This window comes from Cupressus sempervirens, chromosome 11 (genome assembly GCF_028749045.1).
Source record: "Cupressus sempervirens isolate cs-2001-9-10 chromosome 11, ASM2874904v1, whole genome shotgun sequence".
Lineage (NCBI taxonomy): Eukaryota > Viridiplantae > Streptophyta > Pinopsida > Cupressales > Cupressaceae > Cupressus > Cupressus sempervirens.
Genome location: NC_143128.1, coordinates 309,129,867 through 309,142,330, shown reverse-complemented (window position 1 = coordinate 309,142,330; position 12,464 = coordinate 309,129,867).

Genomic DNA, 12,464 nt, shown 5'->3' with positions numbered 1-12,464 from the left:
ATTGGGTGAACCACGTTAAATCTTGGTGCCTTGTGTTCATTTCTATGTGTTCTATTATTTTCTATTATTGGTTATATTTGCATGTAGTTTTTTTATTTCTGTCCGTGGTTTATCCTAACATTCCTTGAGCCATCAAAATACATACTCCATTTTCCATTTATATCATCACTAGTCCCAACAATTTTAGGAACTTGAGCCTCTTTCTCTATTATGCAATATGTACTAAGGCCTGTCTCAAGAGTCTCTGGCATACGCTCAAACTGGTATGCATCTGCCCATTCATCCAAGAAGAAATCAGGAATCTCTACTATGGAAGTGGCAGGCTCATTTACTATGTCATTTTCATCCATCTCTAGAATAGGACAATTTATATTGATGATGTTGGGGGTGTAAGATTCAGTGTGATGAAGGGCTTGAGGTTCTGCTCTAATTGAGGCATTGGCTCCATATCTAGTCTTAAATGACATATATGACCAATCAGCAGATATCAATCCACCAATTTGAGTAGTGAAGTCTCTTCAAAGACAGATAGCAAAATAGGGCTTGACTTCAGCAATAGATATGTCTTTAATCACAGTGCAACCAGGGCATGCATGTAGGGCCATCTCCACATTCCTAAAGATACCCACAATTTTGACAGTACTACCATCTAATTATAACACATCCCTAACAATGGGCTCATATTTCATTCCTAAAGCATCAACAACACACCTAGGCATTACTGAGCTAGTAGCCCCTGAATCTATCATGCAATTATGGACTAATTTGCCCCCTATAATCAGAGAAACATAGAATGGAGGAGGTCTAACCTTTTTATTTGTCTCCACATCCCCTGTTGGTTGTACTAGACTTGTGGCACTCTCCATGATAGATGGCTGATCCTTGGGTTCAATCTTCTCCAACTCTTGCTGCAACATCCTCTTCTGTATTGGTATGGTAGCAATAGCATCCCACGTGGAGATATTCACATTGGTCTTCTTCATTTTCTCTACCACACTGAATGGTGTATTAGGAACTTTGGTAGAAACTTTGGGAGTTGCACTTATAAGAGGTTGAGATGGGGCAACATAAGGATCACCTGCATCTCTCTTTCTAGAATCTTGCTTTTGCTGCTATGAAGTGCTTGTTGGTTCATTTGCTGCATGTATATGAGGTGTAGCACTTGAAGTTGAGGCCTGCTTAGGAGAAGGAGGGGCAGCATGTTCCATAGCTCTCGTTTTACTTCTTTTGTTATGAGCAATAGAATCCTGGTTTACATTACAATGCTCTCCAATCTGATGATTCATGAAAGAGCAATCATCATGTCCTTGAATATATGAGGCCTCCTTGGGATGATCCTCCTTGTATGATTGCTTTGATGTAGTTCCTTGGTCAGTTAGGGCCAAAAAAGATTCTGCCTTCTAGCACATGCAATAGGCATAAGAATAGTTGTAGGAAGGATAGAAATCTTGATCTTGGGCCAAGTTATTTTGAGGGACTATAGCTCTGTTCTGATTTGAGCTTGAAGTAGAAGCATGACTATTTTCCCTACCCTAATCAAAAGATCTATTCCACTAATTAGGAGGCCTACCACCATTTGCAGCTTGATATTGTAGTTGGGGAGGCTTGCCACCTTGAGCTTGCTACCTTTCTAAGGCCACCACCTTGTTACTCATTTTTTGTATTATAGAAAAACTATCCTCTAATCTCTTCCCTTGGTCCTTCAACTCCCTCCCCTATTCTTGCAACTTTTTATCCAGGGTCTTCTCTCTTTTATCTGTATTTAGCACTAGACCTTGGAGCATCTCTTTGAGTTCATCTATCCCATTTCAGGATGTGGAAGCTTGAGGGATTGGAGGAAGGGCTTGTGATGTAGAAGTTGTAGGAAGAGGGGCCATTGTTGGTTGGTGGTTGGGAACATCAGGAAAGAAAGGCATAGGGGGCCTTGGAGCCAACTTTCCTCCTTGTATCAGGATGTTCTCAGCTTTTATGGCTATCTCATAAGTATTAGGCAAGGTATCTCCTCCCATAGTTTGGATTGTAGTGGCAATATCATTGTTAAAAGCTCTAAGGTAATGCAAGAAGGCATTACCAAAAGTAGGTTTCACTGAAGTAGGTATTCTATCCCATGTCTTCTAAAATCTATAATTAAAATTAGTCATACATTCATGGGGGGCTCTTTTTATAGTAGTCAGCTGCTCTAAAAGTGACAGATGGTCACTTCTATCCTCAAAATGTTTGCATAATCCTACTCCTAGTCCATCCCAATCAATTATAGAACCATGAGCGAAGCCTCTATACCACTGTAATGCTTTTCCTTTTAAAGATGAGGCCATAAGTCTGACAACAACATCATCCTCTATAATACCATGAATATTACAGACATTTGCTACTTCTTGGATATGCTCTAAAGGGGAGATGGAAGTTTACTAGTAAAATTAGGTATACTTTTTAGTGCAGATACTGGTATATCATGTCTTTGGGCTAACAATAGAGGACTTCCACCATTAAAGGTGGCAAAAGCATGAACTCTTGGCTGTGCCATGTAAACAAGTGTTCTATTGATGAGTGTTGATGGCAATCTAGGCTGAGTTCAAATAGTAGGAGGAGTAGAGATAGATCTTACAGGTATATTAACTATTATTACACCCCTAACTGGTGATAATGAAGTTCTAGTCCTCCTTCTTCTAGGATTTGAAAGAGAAAGCTCTTGATATTGAAATTTACCTCTAGAAGACACCCTTGTTTCAGCTCTAGGCATGAATCACTACAACTTTGGCCTGGAACTAGATTTGTTGATATTCAGAGTCGCCAAGTACTTTGAAGAATCGGCCTCTTGAAGGCTTGAATATTGAAGCCAACACTACCTCTTCAGCATTAATCTCTGAAACTCTTTCTTCTTGACACTAGTAGACTTTAAATTTTGTTTGAAAAGTGTCCCACCGAGTGTGCCAAAAAATTTTGTCACTTAGGTTTACACCCTTGTCCAAGGCCTATGCACGAGGACAACCTAGTGAAACATGGAAACAACCTCCAAGCTGTGTGACTTGAACTATGAGGTTGAGTCTCCGGAGAAGGCCGGCTTCCTCTTACTATCAGGGCACACCTATCTACTCTTGGAGAGGAAAAGGGAGAAGGAGAGCACGAAAGAAAATCTACCTAGTTCTAATCTACGATGGTGATGCACCAAAATAGAGTGTTCAGACTCATTTCTGCCCATATATGCGCTACAAAACCAAGATAACATTCAAAAGACATACACACCTAGACTTATGTCAATCAATAACCACATACATATTAGGAAACCAAACTGAATAACATAAGGAAAAGGATTTCACTTATATATTATCCAATAGACCGAAAATAGATACAGTATGCAAGCCATAGATCTCAAGAATACACCAATGAGAGAAAAGTTGGATGCACATACACATTGATGGCTAAAGGAGATGATACAGAATGTTATACAGCTCGGAGACAAAGGAAATTTTACACTACAGACCTGTGAGCAGTAGCAAAGAAATCAAAAAAGGAGTCCTCCTACAAAAACTACAACATTTGCCTTTATAGTTCAAGAATAACTTAGATCTTTTGCTACTGAAGTAACCCTGTAGCTACCTGCCATTAAGTCCTGCGGAGGACAATCATGGGAATCTGAGAAAAATCTGATCTTTTTGCAATAGGTGTCCTGAGAGGACTAAAAATGGTGCCATCAATGTTCTAATTGGGTAGATGGATCAACTGAGATGATGGAGTGTTCTTCCCCATTCTGCATTCATTCTGGGTAGGTCGGGTTTGATCATGAAGATCAGATCGAACAACAAGATCAATCACCCTCACTTTTAAGATTCATGAATTAGAGGGGGTAGAAAGTCAACCTATTTTCACAAACCAACTGGGCCACATGAGCCAATCACTTCTTTTCGTTCTACCACCTGGGAAGTCCTTTGTGGTTGACCTTCCTTTATTGAACTAACTGCGCCACCCTTGAACTGTTATCATTAACTGCGACGATTACAAACTTGACTGGGACACTAACTGCTAGCCGCTAACCATCAACCCTGGCCGAGCCAGTGAAACATGTGTCAACAAGGCGCTATGTTGCCATGGTATCCATCATGTAGCTTCCAATGGTGAGATAGCGCCAACTGTCGATCTGCCTTAAATTTGACAATCGTGGAGACTCATCTACCACTATACTGTTCTTACCTCAGGGCCATCATACCTAGTGCCACCTCAACAACCGCACCACACTCAAATGACACCTGGCATACTTTGGTGAGACCTAGCCCTGCTAATCCACGTGGTGGATGGGAATTATGTCGCTATGGTAAAGATCACACAACTTCACCATAGCGACATAGCGTCATCCATCGATCTAAACTGATCTGGTGGTTACGAGAGACCCAAACCCTTTACTGCACTGGCTACATGAAAATATGGTTCCACCAGGACATGTGGCACCCAAGCGCTATGTCATTATTGATATCTCTTGAGCAGTTCCTCATAGCGCGATGGTGCCCATTGTTGGGTGATGCGACACGCTCCCCTGCCCACAGGTGGTTAATTATGTGGTGTTGCATGTTCACTAATAGTCATGGCTTTTGGTGCAACGGTAAATGGGCCCTACAATTGGTATCAGAGCCTAGTTTTGGCCTGATCATGGGTTCAAATCTCCCCGATTCCTTCCCGACCCATGTAAGCACCTGGTATGCGCGTCAAGGGGGAGATTGTTAGGTGATGCGACGCGCTCCCCTGCCCACAGGTGGTTAATTATGTGGTGTTCCATGTTCACTAACAGTAATGGCTTTTGGTGCAACGGTAAATGGGCCCTACACCCATCGTAGATCAACCTCAATCTGATGATCAGAACCACCTCGTACTTTGCACATCCCCTAAAAATCAATGGGCCCATGAACCACATATGCTCTGACTCATACACTTTGTACCTCCCTATTGGCCTTCGAAGCATCAACCTGGAAGACCCAAGACTTTGACCCCATAGAGCGGCCACATGTCAACAAGGTGCTATGTCGCTATGAGGAAATCGAGGCCAATTCCCCATAGCGCCATAGCGCCCAACTGATGACATGTCTTCTGATTTGCACGTGTCTTCAAATAATTTTCCACCATGGCACTAAACTCCACCAACTAGGTAGATGAGGTACAAAATGGGACCCAACCACTTGCCTAAAGCTCTCGCCGTGGTGACTTTTCCGTTGCCACAAACCTTTCCCGCCGAACACTGGGACTCACCATAGAACACCCTACGACCGACCGGGCGCTATGTCGCTATCAAAAAACTCATGAGTTTTTTGATGGTGACATGGCACCTTGCCGCCTTTTGAACTTTTCGACCCGTGAAACTGACCGTTCGCCGTGAACATTTCCCGGTGACGTAACCTGCCCATCCTAAGACATTTTCGTCAGGCGCTATGTCGCTATGAAGATTTTTTGGCCAACACATGATAGTGACATAGCGCCGATGATGCTGTGGAACTTTTCTGACCCGTCGAAACATGTTTGCCCTGCAAGCTGGACGCACTGGACACGTGTCCTCTGGGTGCCATGTCGGTAATGTATTAACCGTGCAACTTCCAATGGCGAGACAGTGTCAATCATTGATCTTCCTCAGATCTGACCGCAGTGAACTTGCGGGCCGCAAAAAATATGTTATAAGGTTCGAAGCTTGGTATTTTAATATTTCCATAGTATTTGATTATGGACATTTCAAAAGCGGGAAGGGCAATATGAATTATGAATTTTGGTGGGAAGATCAAAATACAACAATTAACACTATAGAGATCAATTAACACTATGATCTTCATCACTTATACTGGAGAGCTCAGTAGGATCTACTATGCTCAGATGACACTATACATTGCCTCTAAAGCTCGGTAGACATTATAAAACTCAAAAAGCACTATAATCTATCTTAGATGATTGGTAGATACTATGAAGCTCGGCATGAAATGCAATCTGACTGTTTAGCTCGATAGCAAGTAAAACACTTGGTTAACACTACTAGAAGAATGATAAACTTGTTAGCAAATGTAGAGCTTGGTAGCAATGAAACCAATTGACTAAGTGTTAAGTTAGTAACAGATAAATGATTTGACCATAAGGTCAATAGTTAGGGCCTAAGCTTTGGAATGAATGTAAGGTAATTTGCACGGTACTAGAATTTCTTGAATTTATCAACATGGTGCTAAGTGGAATCTAGAAAATGTTGCATTTTAATCCTCCATTGGGGACATAATCATATTTTATTCCTTTATTTTGGATGCAGTAATGAGGGTTTTAGTTCAAGCCATGGGAGAGCATTTTAGTTATGAAGATAAAATTGGGAACATCTGAGCAAAAAACAACATCTAATTTTTTATTAGTCTCTCTCCTCTAAGGACCCAATACACAGACCCATTCTCATCATGAGTAGACTCACTCTCCTCAAATGAATTCAATCAAAACTATTCATACCAAACTAAGTATGCAAAAATCTATACTTACAGATTATATTATTTCTTGGTGATTGAGTAAAGATCAAATACAATTTTCCAAAGTGATAAAATTGCATATGCAGATGTATATATGTATGTATGTATGCATGCATGCATGTGTATATATATGTATGTATCTCTGCATCTCATTGTCATGCCTTTGTGATCATTGTGTATGTATGTATGTATGTATGTATATAAATAGAGAGATCTTTATATACATAAATACAAACATAGACACCCACATATGTGTGTGTATGTATATATACACATATATATATATATACATAAAGAGAACCTTCTTTATATATACATACATACATAGAGACACACACACATGTGTGTATGTGTATATACACATACATATGCATAAAGAGAAGCTCCTCTAATCACCTATTGGGGGAAATATAAAGATATACATGTTTAGAAGGGAAGGAAAAGAACATTTACATAGGTACCTCTTCTCCCCTTGAAGAGAATGGTAGAGAAAAGGAACATAGATCATAAGGGCATGTCATGGAAATGAAATCATAGAGCAAGGGCATGAAGATCACAAGGGCATGATAATGAAATGCAGAGATCACAAGTGCACGACAATGAAATGTGATGATCACAATGGCATGGCAAAGAAATCCTAGATTTTCACTAATCTTCACCAAGAGAATGACAGTAAAATGAAGACATCATAAGGGCACAAAAAAAAGATGAAGGGATCATAAAGGAACTGCTATAAAATCTCCACCAATGTTCAGAGCTCAAAGCTCTCCACCAACATTCGGAGCTCTCCAACCTCATTTGGATTGTAATGGACACCCAGGAATGCCCAAAAGCTGAACCAAGGCTGAAATTATATTAATGCTATGAAAGTTGCAATCAAATACAAAGAGATGTATTCTAAAGGCAAAACCCTAAGGGAATGACATCTAGAATGTTACAACAGAGAATGAACATCCTCTATTGCCAAAAAATGGAGTGTGATTCACACATCCAAGCTCTTATCAAATGCAAGTCATAATCATTCGATACAATAATCTAATGATCAACAATGAGATTTTCAGCCCTATTTATCCTTTTCTTCATCCTTCTAGAAGGAACTAAAACATTAATTAATTGCAAGAGCTAGAAGCTTCCTCCTTCCAATAATTAATGCATACCCTAGAAATTCCTCCCTGGGAATAATTAATTAAATCACGAGAAGCTTCCATCCTTCCAATAATTAATACATACCCTAGAAGCTATTAATAAAAAGTCACCTTTTAATTTTTAATTGAATGACTTTAATTTTTCTTATCCTCCACTTAGATTTTGGAGAACATGAAGGCCAAAAGATGGGATCATTACAAATCTACCCTCCTTGAAATTTCTTGTCCTCAAGCAATTAAGTAACATAATGAACTCCAACCTCCACCTGGATCCCAATTGAAGTAATATGTGATATCCATATGGACATTAAACAAACTCCAAATGAACATCGTTAAGACCAACCACATGTCCTGCAAGTTAGCTCCCAAAACTTGTGCTGAAGAAGTATAAGTCTGGATGTCACTAGAAGGCGGCTCCATAGAAGATCTATGAAACGTCTTCTTTCTTGTATCCATCCACATAATATATACTAGATTGGAATGCATATTATCACCATTATGCATTGAAAAAGATGTAGTTATAGGTGAACCCTATGTACTCATTCTAACTATATCAACAATAGGTGTTGCCGCATCGAAATATATGGACATAGGAATAACATTAACTGCTGCAATAGAAAACTGAACCGAATTTGTAGTTGATGAAAACTCATAATCAACAACTTGTGTGGCTTCATTAGAAAATACATCAACCACTACATTTATATCATTAAACTCCTGATTGGATGGTTCAAATGACATAGAAGTGGTTACTGATATGATAGTATCCTTGCATTCTTCTAATTTTACATCAATGGACTCCATATCACTAGCATCATAGCTAGGTGGCTCTATATGTGTCTCGATCCCACCTGATGAAACAACTTCTTTCTGCACTAGAGCAACATACAAATCTTCAATATTGATGCCCATCTGTCTAGCTATAAGTTGCAACATCGTTTCCATTCGCCTATTATTCTCATTTTGCATTCGTTGCCCCTCCTCTAATGAACTAAGTAACCTAAGCATTGCATTTTCTTGATCTGGACTGGTATACATTTTCTCAAACTCTTTTCGCTTTATCTCACTATTCCAAATTCCCTATAAGAACTCCATAGGATGGCAGGACTAATAGCTCTGATACCACTATAATGGACACCCAGGAATGCCCAAAAGCTGAACCAAGGCTGAAATTATACTAATGCTGTGAAAGCTGCAATCAATTACAAAGAGATGTATTCTAAAGGCCAAACCCTAAGGGAATGGCATCTAGAATGTTACAACAGAGAATGAATGTCCTCTATTGCCAAAAAATGGAGTGTGATTCACACATCCAAGCTCTTATCAAATGCAAGTCATAATCATCTGATACAATAATCCGATGATCAGCAATGAGACTTTCAGCCCTATTTATCCTTTTCTTCATCCTTCTAGAAGGAACTAAAACATTAATTAATTTCAAGAGCTAGAAGCTTCCTCCTTCCAATAATTAATGCATACCCTAGAAATTCCTCCTTGGGAATAATTAATTAAATCACGAGAAGCTTCCATCCTTCCAATAATTAATACATACCCTAGAAGCTATTAATACAAAGTCATCTTTTAATTTTTAAATGAATGACTTTAATTTTTCTTATCCTCCACTTAGATTTTGGAGAACATGAAGGCCAAAAGATGGGATCATTACATGGATCTCTCCACCCTCTTTCACATGTAGCTCTCCAAAATCAAAACAAATGAGGAATGATTTATGCTATGTTTTCTTTTCTTTTTTGTTTACACCTAAAATCAACTTCACATTGTGTTGTAACTTTGGCATAGGTGTTTGATCCTCAATAGCTTTCATTTTAGCATATCAGCATTCAAGTTTTCAAGTTTCCTCTTCATTATATGTTTGGTTTATCAATGATTTCCTCCAATGTAATTATAGTGCATCTCAACTAGCTGCTCCAATGATGCAATCACCCATCTATCTCCAGATTATGCAAGCACTTTTATTTTATAGAATCTAGATAGATACTAAGAGTTCCAAAGACATAAACCTGAACACCATCATGTGTGCATCCCACTTGAGGTAAAAATTAGATGTCATGTTTTTGTGCATATATTTCAATCACTTCCTTCAAACTCAATTGAGGTGCACCCATGGAATTATTCAGGTGAATCCCACTACCCATGGAAGATAAGGCTTTTTGTTGAGCATATGGTGTTGTTTCTTGTTGCTACTAAAGTGCCTAAAATTGGCATTTCAGCTTACATTCTCTCTAGCCCTAGGTTGTTCCACAATCGTACTCTCTACAACTTGATTTATCATTTCAAGGGATACATTTAGCTAACTTGTTATCCTCTCATTAGCAAGAAGCTCAAGGTGAAATAGTCCTTTTCACCTTAAAAACCACTTTGTTGCTTCATTAAAATTAGGACTTCAACAAAGCCAATAATATGAAACCTACTACCACTTTGGAAAAAATGTTGCCTCCAACATTGCAACCATATAATAAATGGGAATAGCACATGCCTGAGCCATAACCCAATTAAATTGGTCTAGGTGTTGATTAGCTGGGTTGATTACAAATTCCTTTAGAAATATTATCAAATTAGGTATGATAAAATGAACAATCAGTTGTTCCCAACTAGTAGGATCAAATATAACTTTCCAAGGTGATAAAATTGCATATGCAGATGCATCACTTACATGTCAGGCATGAAGTGCATTCCCCAATTTATAATGAATGCTTGGATATAAAGGCTTCATACAGTGGTCAAATAGTGGAAGCCAAGGATGTAACCATACATGTTTGAATTTAATTTGGGTATCACTATATCATCCCAAATGTTATTAAGTATTGAAGTCAGTAGTAACTTCTCCCATGTCTCCAAAACATGTAGCATAGGTTTAGGGTCCCTTAGCTTCTAGGAATTTGTAGCATAGGTTCAAGGTAGTAACTCCTTACAATTAACTCTTCACTGAAAATATTCTCACTACCACAATGACATTACATCTAAACCATGCAAAGGATGTTGAAGTGATTGCCAACCTTGAAACACTCTTATAAGAAATGGAAAAGAAAATGCAAATGCAATACATGAAAAATTGCACAACTTGTCTTTTATTATACAATGAGGTCTTTTTTAAGGTGCTTATTACATATTAGCACAACAAAAAAATTGATCCACCTACATACATATTCTATAATTCAAATAAAAATAAATAAAACTCACTCAACCTATGCTAAGTGACTTAGCTCAAGATCCTACACAAAAATAATGTAGACTAGGAAAAATGGACAAAGTTCGCAAGAAATTTTACAAAAACATATCATAGTAAGTATTTTTAGAAAGAAAAAATCCATAACCTAGTTAAATTAGTCTAGTTTCTAATTATCAAGGTTGATTACAAATTCCTATAGAACTTTCATTAGATTAGGTACAATAAAATAAATAATCAGTTGTTCCCTGCTAGCAAGATCAAATACAATTTTCCAAGGTGATTGCATATGTTGATGCATCACTTGCATGTCAGCCATGAAGCACATTCCCCAACTTATAAGGAATGGTTGGATATAAAGGCTCCATACATTAGCCCTACAATGGAAGCCAAGGATGTAACCATGCATGTATTTGCACAGTCTCCCTATGAGAATCCCAAGTATCTATTGTTGCTATTAATTTGGGCATCACTATATGATCTAGAACGATATGAAGTACTGAATCTAGTAGTAAATTCTCCCATGTCTCTATAAAATGTAGCATAGGTTCGGGGTCCCTTAGCTCCTAGGAATTTTTAGTAGTTATTCTCACTACTAGAAGAATAACTTCAGTGAAGTCAAGTGTAAGGAGTTGAAGAAGAAAATATGCTTCTCTATAAATGCCATAATCACGAGGCTCATTCCCTTACAGAAGCCTCTTCCACAATGGTATTACCTCTAAACCATGCAAAGGATGTTGAAGTGGTTCCCAACCTTGAAACACTCTTATAAGAAATGGAAAAGAAAATGCAGATGCAATACATATATTACTATTCTTTATGTATGTATCTATCTATCTATACATACATATATGTATGTATGTATGTATGTATTTATGTATACATACATACATACATATTCTAGAATCCAAATATAAAACAATAAAACTCACTCGACCCATGCTAAGTGACTTACCTAATGATCCAACGAAAAAATAATATAGAGTAAGAAAAATGGGCAGAGTTCATAAGAAATTTTACAAAAACATATTATAGTAGCAACAATTAGTTATTCCCAACTGGGAGGATCAAATACAATTTTTCAAGGAGATAAAATTACATATGCAAATTAATCACTTGCATACTAGGTATGAATCACATTCCCCGACTTATAAGGAATAGTTGGATATAAAGTCTCCATACATTGGCTCAACAATGGAAGCCAAGGATGTAATCATGCATTTATTAGCATAGTCTCCCTGTGATTATCCCAAGTGTCTATTGTTGTTATTGATTTGGGCATCACTATATGATCTAGAATTTTATAATGTATTGAATCTAGTGGTAACTTCTCTCATGTCTCCAAAATATATAGCATAGGTTCAGGGTCCCTTGGCTCCTAGGAATTTGTAGCAGCTATTCTCACTACTAGAAGAATAACTTCTATGAAGAGTTAAGTGTAAGGAGTTGAAGCATGAAATTATTCTTCTATGTAAGTACAATAATCACAAGGCTCATTCCCTTGTAGAAGCCTCTGCCACAATGAAATTACCTCTAAACCATGCAAAGGATGTTGAAGTGGTTCCCAACCTTGAAATGCTCTTATAAGAAATGGCAAAGAAAATGTATATACAATACATATATTACTATTATTTATGTATATGTATGTATCTATGTATA